Raw genomic sequence first — 14591 nt, 5'->3', positions numbered from 1 at the left:
ATGAATTTTATTTATCCGCAAGATAATCTTGTGGCATTACATTTTAAATATGATTTCTGGCATATGACCGCCACGGCTGGCTCGGATGTAGTCCAATCTGGACGTCCAATTTTCGATGACTTTTTCCAACATTTGTGGCCGTATACTGGCAATAACACGGCGAATGTTGTCTTCCAAATGGTCAAGGGTTTGTGGCTTATCTCCATAGACCAATGACTTTACATAGCCTCACAGAAAGTAGTCTAGCGGTGTTGAATCACAAAATCTTGGAGGCCAATTCACAGGTCCAAAACGTGAAATTAGGCGGTCACCAAACGTGTCTTTCAATAAATCGATTGTGGCACGAGCTGTGTGACATGTTGCGCCGTCTTGTTGGAACCACAGCTCCTGCACATCATGGTTGTTCAATTCAGGAATGAAAAAGTTAGTAATCATGGCTCTATACCGATCACCATTGACTGTAACGTTTTGGCCATCATAGTCTTTGAAGAAGTACGGACCAATGATTCCACCAGCCCATAAAGCGCACCAAACAGTCAGTTTTTCTGGATGTAACGGTGTTTCGACATACACTTGAGGATTAGCTTCACTCCAAATGCGGCAGTTTTGTTTGTTGACGTAGCCATTCCACCAGAAGTGCGCTTCATCGCTAATGGACGTAGTGCGCGATACGTATTCCGCATAGAATCATTATTTTTGAAATGAAATTGCACTATTTGCAAGTGTTGTTCAGGCGTGGGTCTAGTCGTGATGAATTGCCAAACCAAACTGAGAATAAATCACTTGACAGCTGTTAAATCGGTCGCCATCTTGAACAGTAATGCCAACTTAAAGTTATATACCTCGAAAAAAAAACACCCTATATATTATACTTATCTAATTTTCATACTTTGGATATGCAACTCAAAAATCTGCGATACTTCATTAATCAGGATTATAATAAAATAGAACACCCTTTATCGTGTATGCGAGATATTTCGGTAGGATGAAATATCAGTCTAAAGGTATGAATGAAATTTCAATTTGTGAAGAACCAGGTTTTTATAAACTTCAATGGCAAAACTGCGAAAAACGTTTTTGTGTTACGTTTTGAACTCTTTAAATTAAACCATAAATAAAAAAACCACTTCGGTTGTTTCATGAGCTAAGCACGCCAAGCTCTGAAAGGTATCCTCAAATAGCCAATTCAGGCTTTAGAGGATTTGAAATGCATACCTGTGAAAGATTAAAAAGGACTTTGAGTGGATCCATTGGTGTACCGAATTTTGATGTAACGTTATAACGATGACAACGTTGTACAGTTCCCTGGAAGCGCTGAAATAAATGATATCGCAATTGTATCTTGTTCCCCAACATTTATAGTTGAAAATGGAAACATAATACTTGTATTATGATAAAAATAGATATGTTACTCGTAACAGATTATCTACCCTTTGTTCGTATCATTCTCAATTTTTCAACAATTGTTTGAAAGAAATACGCAGGCTAACTCTACCACAGTTGAAAAGTGAACTTACAAGTTTATTTTGTCAGTCTTCCATTGTCTTTTTAGACTAGGCAGATAAATAACGATAAAATATTTTTTTCAGGTCATACTTTGTAGTTAAAATATTCTAATATTGATAGAAATAATACGTAAATATTCAAATTCTATCATTAGAATATGAATGAAGAAAAGACATTTTTTTTATTGGACCATACTAAGTAGTTGATATTTTTATAAACTAAAATTTCATTTTTTAGATAGTTTGAAATATTTGAAATTCAAATCATTTTCTGTTTTTTTTTTAAATCTGATTATTTTCATTGGTCAAAATCTCTAAATTAATGAAAACCTACATTTCCAAAGGTTTATTTTCAATAATAAAACAAAAATCTCTACCTTAACTATTATCTTCAACAACGCACATCAGTTTTCATTTTCATGAAAAAAAATCGACAATCTGAACGAATCCATTTACCTAAATGCAAGCCCCTTCTGAACTTCTCACCATTCCAGATTTATTGAATAAACTTCAAATATTAAACTTTTCACATTTATCAAAACTAGAAGGGAGTTTTCCAAGAATTTAAGAAAACCAGTTGCTTAAGGGGATTGATCGGTTCTATATATTATCCTGTTGTTCCATAGAGATCCATCCTTATGGAAGTTCTCCAAATATTTGAGTTTCTTTCGTTTCACAAACGTGGATATCACATCTGGAAATTGAATTTTCATACGTTTCTAAAAGAATACTGAGTATAAGACGGAAAGGAAATTCAAACAAACAAGCCAGATACCTGAAACAAAAACTTACTGTTTCAATTGATTGTTTTTCATTTGAATCCAGTGGCGTCTTCAGAAATTATTCCGCTCAAACGGCTTCAAATGAACATTAAACATTCATGAAAATTTCGTTTTTCCATTAACAAATGTTTCCTATACGTATTCCAACTTATTGTGTCTTAATAATTTTCTGCTTAATTTTCTTCGAAATGATAACTATTGGATTCACAATGAATAATATCGTAATTGCATAACGTTAAACTTTATAATTCGTTTTGTTCATACCAATATTTCTTTATTAGAATGTTTGTTGATATTGAACTGATTCTTCTACTCTATAAAACACTCATACCTGAATGAGTTTTTGAGAAAGAGTAAAGATTTTTTTATCATTATCTACTTTTCAATATCTGATAGAAATGTATTTCTTCCAATTATGAGGAAGGCTTGGATCATGTGACGAAAGAAGTCCGAAACAAAGAACTTAAAATTGGATTTTTAGTCGAGAACATTCCAACATTTTGAATCACTGAAAACGCAAAGGACGTTTACATTAATTTTGAAATGTTTAGAACAAGAACATATAGAAATTTTGATGTCAATGATTGTGTTTTTGAACGAAAATAATTGTTAATTTTTTTTCTGGTCGAGAATCATATCCTAGATTTGATTGGATTCTAAATGAAAGAGTATTTTCAGTCAAGTAAGAAGGTAAGATCCGTGGGTGATAGGATGACATTGAGAATTTCCTCATAATTCACTTATTGGAACCTTTGAATACAGCAGGGTAGTAATAAGAGACACCCCCATTCTATTATAAATGCATCAGCCCTATTCATTAATGAAAAGAGGGTTAATCAAATGCTTTTAGCCAATTATGTGTGATCCTAAGTGACAAACTATAAATATTTATATGGACAAATTTTGAAAGGATGCCAAAGAAACTCTAGTGCTGATTTTCTATACAACTAATTTTTTTCGATGATCTATATATGTTGACACAGAATATAGTGTTTTTTTAATACGGAGCTTTACGAAAAGATATATCTTAAATTTTTTAGTACAACGATTCTCGATGAATTTAGAATGATTCTGCTTCAATTTTAAGAACAACTATTCTCATTACATACTATATTCTAACCAAGATGACATGGCCTAACAGTGAAAAGAACCGAAAGTTGTATTTTCGTCTGAATTTTGATCAGTGAATTAAACTTGATAATAACCCTGCAGATACTTCAGTGAAAAAAGACTTGCACATACCTTAATACTTTATAATTGAGTGTCACTCCGCTTGAACAGAAATTGCTTAGCTTGAGGCTTTCCTTGAGCATCACTTGATTTGCTTGGGAAGTAGAACATCGAGCAGCAAATTACATTGCTTGAATGGCAATTACTCCGCTCGAGTAGCAATTGCTTATCTTCAATAGCAATTACTTTGCTTGAGCAGCAATTGTTTTGTTTGAGCAGCAATTGTTTTACTCGCGCAGCAAATTGATTTGCTTGAGCAGCAAATTGCTTCGCTTGAATAGCAAATTGATTTGATGATGCAGAAATTGTTTAGCTGACCAGAAATTGCTTTGCTTGAGCAACATTTGCTTTGCTTGAAAAAATTTCCCTGTTGGAGCAGAAATTGCTTTGTTTGAACAGCAAATTGGTTCGCTTGAGCAGCAATAGCTCTGCTTGAGAAGCCATTGCTTTGCTTGAGCAGCTCTTGCTTTGCTTGAGAAGTAATTGCTTTGCTCGAGCAGCAAATTGCTTTGCTTGAATGACAATTGCTCTGCTCGAGTAACAATTGCTTCGCTTGAATAGCAATTACTTTGTTTGAGCAGCAATTGTTTTGTTTGAGCAGCAATAGTTTTAATCGAGCAGCAAATTGATTTGCTTGATAAGAAAATTGCTTTACTTGAACAGCAAATTGGTTTGCTGGAGCAGCAATTGTTCTGCTGGTGCAGCAATTGTTTTGCTCACCAGCAATTGCTTTGCTTGAACAGCGAATTGTTGCGCTTGAGCAGCAATTGCTTCACTTGAGCAGCAACATTTCGTACATTTCGAGATAATATTCTATCGAAAGGAAACTCAGTAGTTATACTTGAGCATTGTAAGGTGAAGTTTTACAATGAGTTCACAAATCCATAACAGGCATCTAAACCCTTACTTCCAATTAAAAGGCTCTCTTCGTTTATATGTCATTATAATTACGACCATATGAACATAACGAATTAAAAATCATCATGAATCTTCATCAGTAAGTACAGCATAATCGTTTGATACAATTTTCGGCTGGAAATTACACATTACACCCATTTGTGCAAAATTATAGCCACGTTCCTTGAAACGATGGCGCAATAAACCATAAGTTACGCTTAGGCGAATTCCAGAAAGTAATTCCTCTGTAGCTTAATCAGAGATTTAAGGATAGGAAGGCTTCATTAACGAAAGTTCTTCACGCTCAGCGACATTCTCGAGCCATATTTTCCGAGAAGTTTCCCCGAATTTTGTCGCTTTTAAGTTTTTCCCCCTTCTTCCGCACCGATTCCATCAGAACATCTACATATAACGGTGTAGGTTTCGCTTTGAATAACCCTAACACGTATCAGACCACAATGGAAACTCGAGTGGAGATTGGTGGAATTGAATGAGAATGGCTTCCCAGCTTTCTCTGATGGAGAAGAATGAAATATATGTCATTGGGCCTAAGTTCAACGACTGGAAAGAATTCATAATGAAGTAAAACATCGTACATGCCAGAAAAACACATTCTTTCTTCCACTTTACTCGAAATAGTCACCTTCAAAAGTGAAATGAATACACCAATACACCTCTAACTTTTTATTGCTGTTTCTGTAGAAAGAATAGTTTTTGCTTTCCGAATACGCTTTAATCTCAGCAATCACTTCTTCATTAGGGCTAATTTTCTTACGCTGGAGTAGCTTTCAATTGAATGCCCCCTGTTTCCATTTGATTGACATCATTAGCTGAATTGAGCAGAAATTGCTTTGCTTGAGAAGCAAATTGACTTTCTTGAGTAGCAGTTGCTTGCTCGAGCAGCAATTGCGTTGCTTGACTACTAATTGCTTTAATTGAGCTGAAAATTGCCCTGCTTGAGGCTTTGCTTGAGCATCGTTTGTTTTGCTTGAAAAAAATTGACCCGCTTGAGCAGCAATTTATTTGCTTGAGCAGTAATTGTTGTGCTTCAGTAGCAGATTGCTTTGCTTGAGCAGTAATTTCAGCAGCAATTGCTTTGCTTAAGTACCAATTGCTTTGCTTGAGCAGCAACATTTTTTTGTACCTTTTCTAGTAACAAAGTTAAAGGGGGGTCAAATCATGGTGAAAAACCTAGTACATCAACACTCCTTTAAATTTTCATTGCCGTTTCTGTAGAAAGATTCGTTTTTGCTTTCCAAATACGCTTTAATCTCAGCAATCACTTCTTCATTAGAGCTAATTTTCTTACGCTGGAGTTGCTTTCAATTGAATGCCCCCTGTTTCCATTTGATTGACATCATTAGCTGAATTGAGCAGAAATTGCTTTGCTTGAGAAGCAAATTGATTTTCTTGAGTAGCAGTTGCTTTGCTTGAGCAGCAGTTGCTTGCTCGAGCAGCAATTGCGTTGCTTGACTAGTAATTGCTTTAATTGAGCTGAAAATTGCCCTGCTTTAGGCTTTGCTTGAGCATTGTTTGTTTTGCTTGAAAAATTGACCCGCTTGAGCAGCAATTTATTTGCTTGAGCAGTAATTGTTGTGCTTCAGTAGCAGATTGCTTTGCTTGAGCAGTAATTTCAGCAGCAATTGCTTTGCTTAAGTACCAATTGCTTTGCTTGAGCAGCAACATTTTTTTGTACCTTTTCTAGTAACAAAGTTAAAGGGGGTTCAAATTATGGTGAAAAACCCAGTACATCAACACTCCTCTAAATTTTCATTGCAGTTTCTGTAGAAAGATTCGTTTTTGCTTTCGAAATACGCTTCAATCTCAGCAATCACTTCTTCATTAGAGCTAATTTTCTTACGCTGGAGTTGCTTTCAATTGAATGCCCCCTGTTTCCATTCGATTGACATCGTTAGCTGAATTGAGCGGTAATGATGAGCTCCAAAATATACGGAACCAGTCTATCGCGAATCACCTCCGATGGCAGAACGTTTCCACGTTGATAACATAACATAACAATAATCTTTATTTCCAATAATATCGATTACAGCACATCAATACAGATATTAAATCGAATAACGTCAAATTTAAATTACATATCTACAATCTAAATTCAAAATAATCATCCAGATTATATGGTTGCATTTTTATTAACAACTGTTTTACCTTTGCTTTGAATTGTCTCAAAATATCTATGATCTTAATTTCATTTGGTAAATGATTATAAACTCTAATACAATTGTAAGCTGGATGTTTCTCACTTAAAGTCAATCTGTGAATAGGATAATTAATATTCAAAGTTATTGTATTATGCTTATAATTGGTATTATTTTCCATGAAATTGTTCACTTTCTGACTGAGATATTCAATGTGCTTTCTGAAATTTATAAAAGAATCTAGAGAAACCACTAAAAATAGTTTATTTTCTGTAATGTTAAAATTGTTTTCATTCACTCTAATTTCTTCAGTTTTTTTTTTTTTTATTACATCTTAGTGTACTAAATATCATCAGTTTTCTTTCGCCAATATTTAAGAGCAACTTATTTGAATCGAACCAGTTATTAGCCCTAAAGAAAAAATTTGAACCTGCCTTAACTAAACCTTTTTTTTTCATCGTCAGTAGGTCAGTATCATCTACGAAGTTGATCAACCATTCATTTTCTTCCTCCTCAATATCCTCCAAATCGTTCAGGAACACCAAACACAGAAGAGGCCCCAAAACACTTCCTTGTACAGGGTGGGCAAATAAGCGAGGTAAGCGGCTATATCTCAGGATCCACTCATCGTAGAGACTTGCGGTAAAAAATTTTACCACTAAAGTGATAAAGAGAACACACTGGAAATTATTTTGAAGTGTATACCTCTACCGCTAGGGAGCGTAATAGCTACCATCGAGTAGAAACATGAATTTTACTCGAAAATGTTTCATAAGAAGTTGAAGAAGAAATATCATCACTGTAATCCTTGGAAAATTCTCTATCTTTTTGAATTGTCACTTTCGATTTTACGATATCAAATAAGGGTAGGTGAAAGGGAGAAATCTGACTTATTGAAACGCCTGTAACTTCAGTTTGGCTCAACATTTTTGAGCAAATTAGATCTCATCTGAAAGATAATATCTTGTTGATTGAGGACAAAATATAGTCATGATGAATTTGTTTTTGCTGCTTTCGGTAGGGGGCGCTAAGTCAGAAGTTCATTGTTTTGTTCATTTTACTCCGAAATTTCAAATGTAATGATAGGATTTTCTCAACAGAAACAGAAATTCCATCAAATTTGCATGAAAAAACCTGAAGGTCGCAAAGCGTTCTGAAGTTATGGCCGAAAGAAGATATTCTTCAACTGATGCACTGCGAAAAACTCAAATTGTGTCTTTAAGTTCTAAGAGTAGCAGAAATCCCATTAAATTTGTATGAAAAAACCAAAAGGTCGCAAACAGGCGTTCTAGAGTTATGGCCGAAAGAAGACACAATTTAGTTTTTCAGTGCATCAGTTGAAGAATATCTTTTTTCGTCCATAACTCCAGAACACCTGAAGTTATCGCTTTGCGACCTTTTGGTTTTTTCATACAAATTTGATGGGATTTCTGTTTCTCTTAGAACTTAAAGACACAATTTGGTTTTTCGCAGTGCATCAGTTGAAGAATATCTTCTTTCGGCCATAACTTCAGAACGCCTGAAATTTTCGCTTTGCGACATTCAGGTTTTTTCATGCAAATTTGATGGAATTTCTGTTTCTGTTGAGAAAATCCTATCATTAAATTTGAAATTTCGGAGTAAAATGAACAAAACAATGAACTTCTGACTTAGCGCCCCCTACCGAAAGCAGCAAAAACAAATTTATCATGACTATATTTTGTCCTCAATCAACAAGATATTATCTTTCAGACGAGATCTAATTTGCTCAAAAATATTGAGCTAAACTGAAATTTGATGTCGTAAAATTGAAAGTGACAATTCAAAACGATAGAGAATTTTCCAAGGATTACAGTGATGATATTTCTTCTTCAACTTCATATGAAACATTTTCGAGTAAAATTCATGTTTCTACTCGATGGTAGCTATTACGCCCCCTAGCGGTAGAGGTATGAACTTCAAAACAATTTCCAGTGTGTTCTCTTTATCACTTTAGTCGTAAAATTTTTTACCGCAAGTCTCTACGATGAGTGGATCCTGAGATATAGCCCCTTACCTCGCTTATTTGGCCACCCAGTACAATTCCCACCTTGCTTATTAGAACTGACGATACTATAGTTTTATCTCCTTTGACAATTTTTACTGTGTTTCCTATTACTCCTAGGATCATAAGTATGATCCTATTCAATTGAGAGCTTGTCCCCTTATCACATGATATTGTAGTTTCTTCAATAATTGTTCTTGATTTATTGAGTAATAAGCTTTAGGTCCAAAAATATTGCTGAAGCTAACTTATTTTCTTCTATTAAGTCCACTATCGCCTTTGTGAAATCAAATATGGCTGTTTGAACCGATCTACCTCTCAAATAGCCAAGCTGTGTTTTTCAACTTTGATTAACTCTGATTTCTGACAGTTCGATACTCTTATTATTTTTGCTCATCGAAATTTGATTTCGAGCTCAGTGACCAAGTGTTTGAACTCAATATTTTCAAAAGTTTCAGAATCTTTCGTCAGAACAGTGGCAACATCTACATATAACGTTGTAGGCTTAGCTTTGAATAACCCTAACACATATCAAGTCACAATGGAAACCTCAGCTGGGAACGTGGATTTCCAGCTTTCTCTGATGGAGAAGAATGGAATATACAGCGGTGGGCCTCTATTATTATGTCAACGGCAGGGAAAATTCCAGCCTAATAGGTCCTACACGAAGACCTAGTGGTGGTTGGGTCATTTCCTGGATAACTATGAATAACAATCGCACATCTAACGATGTTTGGGGTTGTAACCACTAGGAGAATCCAAGGGAATGCTGACGTTGGTCAATTAGTAGGAGTTAGGCTTGTGTTTGATCCCCTGACAGTTACGTCAAGGAATTGGGGATGAAAGAATTGAAAGTCCGACTTGTTTTAGTAGGAAGAAGTTTTCGACATCTATTGACATAGATTGTAACTCTGATTTCAAATGGAAGTTTGTTAGCTATCAATTTAGAACTTTTGGTGAACTGTGAACTCAATTAGATTTCAGTAATGAGTTTGGTATATAAATTTTATTTTAACGTCCCTTTTTTTCGATAATTGGCTGGAAATGAATGAAAGTAAGAAGAAGGATAATCCAAAAAACGATACGCATGTTGAGACTAAAGAGTTCAGACAATAATTGGAGTCATGGAATCATCTTAGATTAGTAAAAATTGCCTACCGTTTTTGATAGTTAAATTACTACTAAAGGGTGTTTTTTTTTGAGCTATAGAACTTTAAATTGCACTAAAACAACGATGGATTATTCGATTGGCATGAATTTTATTTATCCGCAAGATAATCTTGTGGCATCACATTTTAAATATGATTTCTGGCATATGACCGCCACGGCTGGCTCGGATGTAGTCCAATCTGGACGTCCAATTTTCGATGACTTTTTCCAACATTTGTGGCCGTATATCGGCAATAATACGGCGAATGTTGTCTTCCAAATGGTCAAGGGTTTGTGGCTTATCCGCATAGACCAATGACTTTACATAGCCCCACAGAAAGTAGTCTGGTGGTGTTAAATCACAAGATCTTGGAGGCCAATTCACAGGTCCAAAACGTGAAATTAGGCGGTTACCAAACGTGTCTTTCAATAAATCGATCGTGGCACGAGCTGTGTGACATGTTGCGCCGTCTTGTTGGAACCGCAGCTCCTGGACATCATGGTTGTTCAATTCAGGAATGAAAAAGTTAGTAATCATGGCTCTATACCGATCACCATTGACTGTAACGTTCTGGCCATCATCGTTTTTGAAGAAGTACGGACCAATGATTCTACCAGCCCATAAAGAGCACCAAACAGTCGGTTTTTCTGGATGTAACGGTGTTTCGACATACACTTGAGGATTAGCTTCACTCCAAATGCGGCAGTTTTGTTTGTTGACGTAGCCATTCAACCAGAAGTGCGCTTGATCGCTAAACGCGATACGTATTCCGCTCAGAACCATTATTTTCGAAATGAAATTGCACTATTTGCAAGCGTTGTTCAGACATGAGTCTATTCATGATGAATTGCCAAACCAAACTGAGAATAAATCACTTGACAACTGTTAAATCGGTTTCCATCTTGAACAGTAATGCCAACTTAAAGTTATATACCTCGAAAAAAAAACACCCGTTATTTAGTCTCCTCTAGCTTTGGGAGCTGTACAACTTTGAAAAGAATGAATGTCTGGATGAAACATTCGGTTAAAAGTCCTGATTCCAGTCAGTAATTTTTCAGATTTTGATATTATTAAACGAAAATTGACAATATTCCTTGTTTCAATATTTCATTCTAGACTCCGCTAGTTCTCTGTCAGACCTTTCAGATGAAATCTTCGCCCTATAGTTGAAATGAAGTGAATACCAAGAATAGAGACGAAGGGATGAGTGTATCGTATGACGGAAAACTTTCAAGAGAGGAAAAACCTTTTCCGAGGATAGAATTGAAAGCTGTGCATTTCCACGGATCCCATTGTCAGATTATCATAGTATTCGATTTCCCCAAGTTGGCGGTAACTTATTTCCATCGAAAAGGGTTGTTTCCACCAACGCTAGCTAGATAAGGGGAAGTCTTCAATTTCCTTCAATCGTATCCTTGTTGCTGCTATCTACGAAGGATAATTCACTGAAAATGTAGTTCACCTATTATTTTCTCTTCAACCTCAAAATTTTCAAGAAGAAAATAAAATTATGGCTACATACGAGATGAGTCAATGACAAAAATTGAAAAATTCCACGGAAGACTTCTTTAATTACAGGGTGAATTATGAACTGAACGAATTTCATTTTGAATAATCGTATCCAACAATACTTTTTATTGAAAACCAGTCCAAAATTATTAGGTACCTTATGGATAAGCAATATTTGTCGAGCAAAAGTGATTCATTCAAGATGTTTTCCTATGAGTCTTGTTACTTCAAAGAATTGCCATTTTCAAACTTTGACACTCTGTATTTCGAAAATTGGAGGATTCAGTTGGACCCATAGACTTTCTTGCTCGGGAGATCATATTCTATTTCAGAAAAATTAACTGGTTACAATTTTTTCACTTAGTCCATTATTTGGAAAACAGATTATCAGGAAACTTTCACGTAAACTAAAACTGAAGTAATGAGATATACGTAAACAATCCAGTTAAATATGAAGTGAGCAATTAAAAGCTACATTCAAACCACACAGAATTTACGTTCATGACAGGTTTTCTGTGTAAACTTTCAGTTTTCAGGAATTTAATATTTACATTTCTATTCAAATATGCCAAGCCACTTAATTACTGCTCAAACACACTAGTTGGCTGCAACATTTAATTTGTTCAACTTTTCATTCGTTTATCCCGTTCATATAAAAAATAGGATTTTAATTTGAGGTGTGGAGAACGAAATATCTATTTATCAAATGATTCAATACGTATTCCGCACAGAACCATTATTTTCGAAATAAAATTGTACTATTTGCAAGCGTTGTTCAGGCGTCAGTCTATTCATGATGAATTGCCAAACCAAACTGAGAATAAATCACTTGACAGCTGTTAAATCGGGAGCCATCTTGAACAGAAATGCCAACTTAAAGTTATATACCTCGAAAAAAACACCCTATACATAATTATGGATAAATTAGAAACATAAATGGATCAAAATAATTGACAATAAGACAAAGTAATCTAAATGAAGAAATGTGATTCAAAATCAAAATCTATAGACCCAGCTTGCACGAAAACTCTCACCACTGCTGCTCTCAGAAAGTTACACGACTAGCGCTATAATTATAACAAATTGATCATTCTCCAAATCATCCTCCAGTTATTTTTTTTAATATTTAGTATTTACAATCTCCATTCCCTCGTCTACAGACCAGATGTTCGACCCCATTGAGGCTAATTATCCCCCACTCCAAAACTCAGGCCTTCATCAGCCTACCTCGATATCGCCACCAGAGTCGCGCAAAGTTCGCAGAATCGTACTCGCCTAATTTCACGCAGAAAGAATCGCAGTGTGCTCCGCTGAACCGCCATATTCTCGATCTTCACCGAAAGGAAACCTTTGGTCCTTCGAGACCGGATCGTCCTGCTCACGGTCGGATGGTCTATCTGAATGGACCTACCGTGGAGAAGACCTAAAAGAGCAGTTCTCGTAATATTTTTCCGATTTCCGAATTTGGGTCATGGGAATATAGACGTTCGGGGGCAGTCTGTTGCATCTTTGAGTAAAGGAGGGGGGGAAAGGTTTATGGGAGGAGATCTTCCGCAATCAGGGAGGTAAAACGAGATCTTTCTGGATGGAGGATGAAGATCCGTTTGTAAATCGACTGTTTCCGCTTTATTCGATGAAGTTGCGTATAAGGACTCTCTTGTCAATTTTCGGATAATATGAGGGGAGTGATTTGGAGTGGCTATTTTAACAATTTTCTTGGAACTGGATTATTTATAAAGGGTGTGCCAATAATAGGCTTATCTCTGATATTTTTGAAGAACGAGTACACTGAGAAAAGTGTTTATTTGATTTTATCGAAAATGCATTATAACGGGTGTTTTCTTTCGAGGTATATAACTTTAAGTTGGCATTACTGTTCAAGATGGCGACTGATTTGACAGCTGTCAAGTGGATTTATTCTCAGTTTGGTTTGGCAATTCATCATGAATAGACTCATGCCTGAACAACGCTTGCAAATAGTGCAATTTCATTTCGAAAATAATGGTTCTGTGCGGAATACGTATCGCGCACTACGTCCATTAACGATGAAGCGCACTTCTGGTTAAATGGCTACGTCAACAAACAAAACTGCCGCATTTGGAGTGAAGCTAATCATCCAGTGTATGTCGAAACACCGTTACATCCAGAAAAACTGACTGTTTGGTGTGCTTTATGGGCTGGTGGAATCATGTCCGTAATTCTTCAAAAACGATGATGGCCAGAACGTTACAGTCAATGGTGATCGGTATAGAGCCATGATTACTAACTTTTTCATTCCTGAATTGAACAACCATGATGTCCAGGAGCTGTCGTTCCAACAAGACGGCGCAACATGTCACACAGCTCGTGCCACAATCGATTTATTGAAAGACACGTTTGGTGACCACCTGATTTCACGTTTTGGACCTGTGAATTGGCCTCCAAGATCTTGTGATTTAACACCGCTAGACTACTTTCTGTGGGGCTAAGTAAAGTCATTGGTCTATGCGGATAAGCCACAAACCCTTGACCATCTGGAAGACAACATTCGCCGTGTTATTGACGATATACGGCCACAAATGTTGGAAAAAGTCATCGGAAATTGGACGTCCAGATTGGACTACATCCGAGCCAGCCGTGGCGGTCATATGCCAGAAATCATATTTAAAATGTAATGCCACAAGATTATCTTGCGGATAAATAAAATTCTTGTCAATCGAATAATCCATCGTTGTTTGATTGCAATTTAATTTATAGCTCTAAAAAAAAACACCCTTTATAACCAGTTTTTTTACAATAAAGCCACGAATGTCGAAAAAATACGGGTGAAACTAAGTGGTACGCCTATGTAATTACATGGCTACATTAATTTATCTGACTGTGGGGATTTTGTTGGTAATGTTTACAATAAATGAGTTATAATTTAATCTTATTACGAATGCTATCAATTTCCAAATTATCTATCATGACTATCATTTAATTATTCATCACCACGCTGGTGCAGTAATGAAGGTAGTGTGGAGATAACCGTCGAACTATATTCAATATGTGCCAGTTGTAGATAAACTATATTATCATCTCATTTCTTCCCCCCATTGTTTTTCTACTTACTGAATAAGTTCGAAGTCTTGAATGAAACCAATAAAAATTCCAATGGACTTTCACCCACACTCATTTCATTCGAATAAAAAAAAAATAGATTCCCCTTCTACGATATTCCAAGCTGGGATAGCGATGCAGGCATCAGGCTTCCTGTCACGAATTGGAAATATACAGAGGTTGGGATAACTGGGAATCATTCATACCGTTAGAGGAAGAGAGAGAGAAAGAGACAGAGAGATTTACGCGTTTTATTGCTCT

This window comes from Harmonia axyridis, chromosome 1, assembly GCF_914767665.1.
Source record: "Harmonia axyridis chromosome 1, icHarAxyr1.1, whole genome shotgun sequence".
In the NCBI taxonomy this organism is placed as follows: Eukaryota; Metazoa; Arthropoda; class Insecta; order Coleoptera; family Coccinellidae; genus Harmonia; species Harmonia axyridis.
This window is presented reverse-complemented; position numbering follows the sequence as displayed.